The sequence below is a fragment of the Sapajus apella genome, unplaced genomic scaffold (assembly GCF_009761245.1).
Source record: "Sapajus apella isolate SASKATOON/1434 unplaced genomic scaffold, GSC_monkey_1.0 scaffold12, whole genome shotgun sequence".
NCBI classification, from domain to species: domain Eukaryota; kingdom Metazoa; phylum Chordata; class Mammalia; order Primates; family Cebidae; genus Sapajus; species Sapajus apella.
In genome coordinates this window covers 33,164,448-33,169,090 of record NW_022436952.1, presented here as the reverse complement: position 1 = coordinate 33,169,090, position 4,643 = coordinate 33,164,448, and positions in this window count along the sequence as shown.

Genomic DNA, 4,643 nt, shown 5'->3' with positions numbered 1-4,643 from the left:
TGAGATGGAGTTTTGCTCTTGTTACCCAGGCTGGAGTGCAATGGCGCGATCTCGGCTCACCGCAACCTCTGCCTGCTGGGTTCAGGCAATTCTCCTGCCTCAGCCTCCTGAATAGCTGAGATTACAAGCACGTGCCACCATGCCCAGCTAATTTTTTTTTTTGTATTTTTTTAGTAGAGACGGGGTTTCACCCTGTTGACCAGGATGGTCTCGATCTCTTGACCTCATGATCCACCCACCTCGGCCTCCCAAAGTGCTGGGATTATAGGCGTGAGCCACCGCGCCTGGCCTGTTTTAATTTTTTTGTAGACATGGTGCCTCACTATATTGCCCTGGCTGGTCTCAAACTCCCAGGCTCAAGAGATCCTCCAACTTTGGCCTCCTGAAGTGCTGGGATCACAGGCATGAGCCACCGTGCCTGGAAAGGCCTGCATTTGAGGCCTGGCTCTACCACTTCAAAGCTCTCTGGGTTTGCCAGGTGAATTCTCATCCCTGAGTCTGTTTCCTGCTCTGAATAATGGGAACAATGCTAGTTACTTCATACTATTTTTGTGAAGATTAGCTACGTCCACAAGCACATACAAACACTGAATGGGTTAGTCTTCACACACACACACACACATTCCTCCCCTATTTGTCTGCTAGGCCCAGGACCTGCTGAAAAAAGAGTTGTCCACCCTCACCTGGCTCTGTCGTCTCTGCATCCAGGGCTCAGGGTGTCTCAAAGCAGAGAGACAGCTAGAACAGGGAGGCAGAGGGACAGAGGTAAGCTGAAGGCTCAGGGCCCTGGGATCCCTGGCTGGCAGAGCAACTGGGTGAATTGGTCCCCACCTGTAACGTGCCTGAGGGTAGGAAGAGGTGGCTGCTCTAAGCAGCATCCTGACTCAGAGCCAGCTGCTAGGTTGGACCCTGTGTGATGGCAGAATAGGCCCAGAGCACCTGGGATTCAGGTGGGGACTGCCAGGAGCAGGCCCAGGATGCTGGACCACGGCCCAGAGCCGCTTTCCAAGACCCATCTTCTCCCCTTTCCCAGAGTGTGGCCACCACGCTGCCAACAGTCCTGGCAGCCCCCAGCCCCTCTGTTTCCAGAGCAGCCTGGGATGTTGCCAAGCCAGCCACAGGCGGGCAGAGGTGCCCCTGCCTGAGCCCTGAGAGTAAAACCCTTCATCCATTTCATCACCAAGCTCCAGGCTCTCAAATACCATCCCAAGTGGCCCTGGAACACAGTCCCCACCCCAAGACAGAGAAGGCAGGACAGGGTCTTCATGCTAAATTCACTGCTCCCTCCCTGGAGATTCCTTGGACTTGGCTTGTGCTTCCCCTCTTCTCATCTGTAAAAAGGAAAGAGTAAGCTCTGTCCTATCTCCCGCAACTCTGCAACTGTAAAATAAGACCACTCAAGATGATACGTTTTACACATGAGCCAACTTACTGTGTGACCTTAGCCAACGTGTTGCCCTTCTCTGTGCCTGTTTATATGAGGCAGCACTAGGTCAGAGCTAATATACGTAATGCTCCCTGACCCCATCTCAGAGAAAAAGGAGAGCACCTCTTAGCAAACATCAAGTTTTCTTTTTTCTCCTTAGAGAAATCAAGGTGGCTGGATTTCCACCTCCCATCCCCATCCATCCAGGGAGGGTTCTCAAGTGCTGGAAGAAGTCCAGAGGGCTCCTGTATGGAAAGATAAGTCCCCAGCCAGAGGCCAGCTCCCCTACCAGCAGCCAGGCTCAGCTGGGCTCCTCCCATACCCCTAACCCATGCCAATTATCACTGGCCCTGGCAGCTCCTCCTGGCAACTCAGGCCTCCATACCTTGCCCAGCTAAGTCTCTCCTCCTCTCTTTCCTTCCCTCCTCCTCCACACCTGTCATCATGTGTCCAAAATCATTTCACCTAATAGGGATTCATCAACAGCCTGCTAAGGCCCAGGCACTGAATGAGGCACAGGGATACCACATAAATGAGACACAGCCCAGCTCCATGGGGCATATGGTCAGAATTTACCCCCAGCAAGCCCAGAAACATGTGCTTCCTTACAGGTGTATATGAATAGCCAGCATGTACTGAGTGCTCACCAGGTTCCAGGGACAGAGCTGAGGGGTTTACAAGCATCATCCACTTGAACCATCTCAGCACAACTGTGCACTACAGGTATGCAGTGCCCTGCATGGTGGGGCGGTGCCCTAACACTGAGGGCGGGCAAGCCAAGCCTGGGCAGAGGCTGTCAGTGCAAAAACAAAAACACCGGGGTCCCTCTGATACCCCTCCCCTTTCCCTGGATCCTTGCCCTGCTGTCGTTCACATCCCAACTTTATAATAAAGCAAATAAGTCTGGGCCATGAGATATGGACGCTGAGGTTCAGAGAGGCTATATCTTGCTCAAGGTGACAATGTCTGATGGGGGCAGAGCCAGAGTTCAGACCCCGTCTGTTGGGTATGAAGCCCCTTATTCTTCACCACCACCTTATACCATGACCATAGCTGAGCAATGAGGAACCACCAAGTATGCCTGGGAAGACCCGAGAATGCTGAGGTGACTTTCAGACAGGGATGGGCCTTGCTAGGTAAATAAGGCTTTTCCAGGCAGACAAGGAAGAAAAGGCATTCCAAGCAAGGGGAATGTTCACAGCCTGATGAGGTAGGGGTCATTGTATTGTGGTCCCCATCCTCCATGTGGGACATTGGAGTAGTCACACAGCCAGTGATTTGTGGAAGAGCCAGCATTCCAACTTTGCTCCCGCCCAGTCCTCTTTTTACTGAATTATTATGGGAGACTCTAAAGACCTAGGAGCTTTGCTGGAAGAAGGTGATGATTTACTCCGTGGAGAAATAGGCCCCAAGCCTGGAGCTTGGTGATGAAATGGATGAAGGGTATTACTCTCAGGGCTCAGGCAGGGGCAAAGACAGAGAGGCGTGGGAGTGCCTGGTGGGTCTGGGGAACACCAGGCTCTTACATATGGGCAGACCCTTGGAGAAGCCAGAATTAATGGGAAATATGCACATTTTCTCATCTCACCTTTTCTTTACAAGAGGCTGAGGCCCAGGAGGGCCCCACCCACCAAGGCCAGGTTGCCGGGTTGGGACTTCCACTCTCAGATCAAGCTGCCTTTCTGTTTTTCCCCTCTTTCCTCCCTTCTTTCCCTCTTCTCCCTGTTCTCCTTCACTCTCTGCAAACCTTTCCTCTCTCCCCTCTGCCCTGCCTGCTACTAGAACCACACATAGGAGATTCCCACCCTTCCGCCACCACCAGGGCTCCTCCCCCTTCTCCATCCCCAGCCTCCTAGACCTGGCCTTCCATTTGCTTCCCCACTACCTCTGATGAACTTTTTTATTTTTCAGCAAAGCTCCTGGGTCTTTATAGTCTCCCATAATAATTCAGTAACTGGGCAGGAGCAAAGTTGGAATCCTGGCTCTTCCACAATTACTCGCTGTGTGACCACTCCAATGTCCCATATGGAGGATGGGGACCACAGTACAATAGCCCCTGCCTCATAAGGCTGTGAACATTCAGTGGGACCACGTGAAACATCTGAGCATGGGCCCAGCACACAGTAAACTCTGAATAAATGCTGGCTGCTATTATAGAGATTATTAATTAGTAATGTGCCTGCCCAGCAGATTGGCTGAGGTCAGGGCTGTTAAATGAGGTCTCATGAACCAGTAAATTGAGGTCAAGATGACAAGGAGATTCCAAAATGTCTCTAATGTAAGGTCAAGTGCAAAGTCAGAAAGAAAGAACCTGGGGACATCCCACCTCTACCCCCACCACTACCGCCAAGCTGAACTCCCCTTCCCAATCCCTGGGGAAGATAAAAGGATGGGACCACTGAATGGGCAGATGGGGCAGGAGGATGAGGCTGGCCACAAAGGCCTGGGCACCCCAAATCCCAGGAGTCCTATGCCCAGTTTGCTGTATCCCTCTTGGAATAGTTGAGGGGTCACATAGGCAGGACAGTCCTCCTGGGACTGCAGCTTGGAGCTCCAGGCACTCCCACCAGGAGATATGAGGGGTGAGAGGTCTTTCCATGTGGAGCTCTCCATCTCTGTCCCTATCCCATACTCTCTGGACTTCACCAGCCAACAGGGAGCAGCAAGCAGGTGTCCTGGGAGGCAGGTAATGTGAAAGACTTCATGGAAGCTCATTAAAGAGCTATGAGAGGCTCCGCTGCAGCCCTGCAGATGGATGGATGAACAGGAGAGTGGAGGGAGCTCTTCCCAGGAGACCACAGCCCCACCTCCCCCTGCTGTGGCACACGCTGTACCCTCACTTTTCTTCATGTAGTTTTGGAAGAGAGGAGGAACAGGAAGGCATTTCTGATGATAACCAAGACACACTCTTCTTTCAGGCCTGGTGGACCTGGCAGGGATCAGGGTGAAGGGATCCAAAGGAGGAGAAGGTCAGAATCCAAGGGGGTGGGGCTTAGGTAGATCACATCCTATTCTCAACCAGGCACTGTGCCAATGACAATAGGTGACCTTCATGTGATGCTTCCTCTGTACCAGGCTCTGGTCCAAATGCTTTACTGTGCTATTATTTCCTTGAGTCCTCATAACCATTAGAAGGGAGCACTTTTATTATCCTCATTTTACTGATTGGGAAACTGAAGCACAGACAGGTTAAGTAACTTGTCGAAGCCAAGCACTG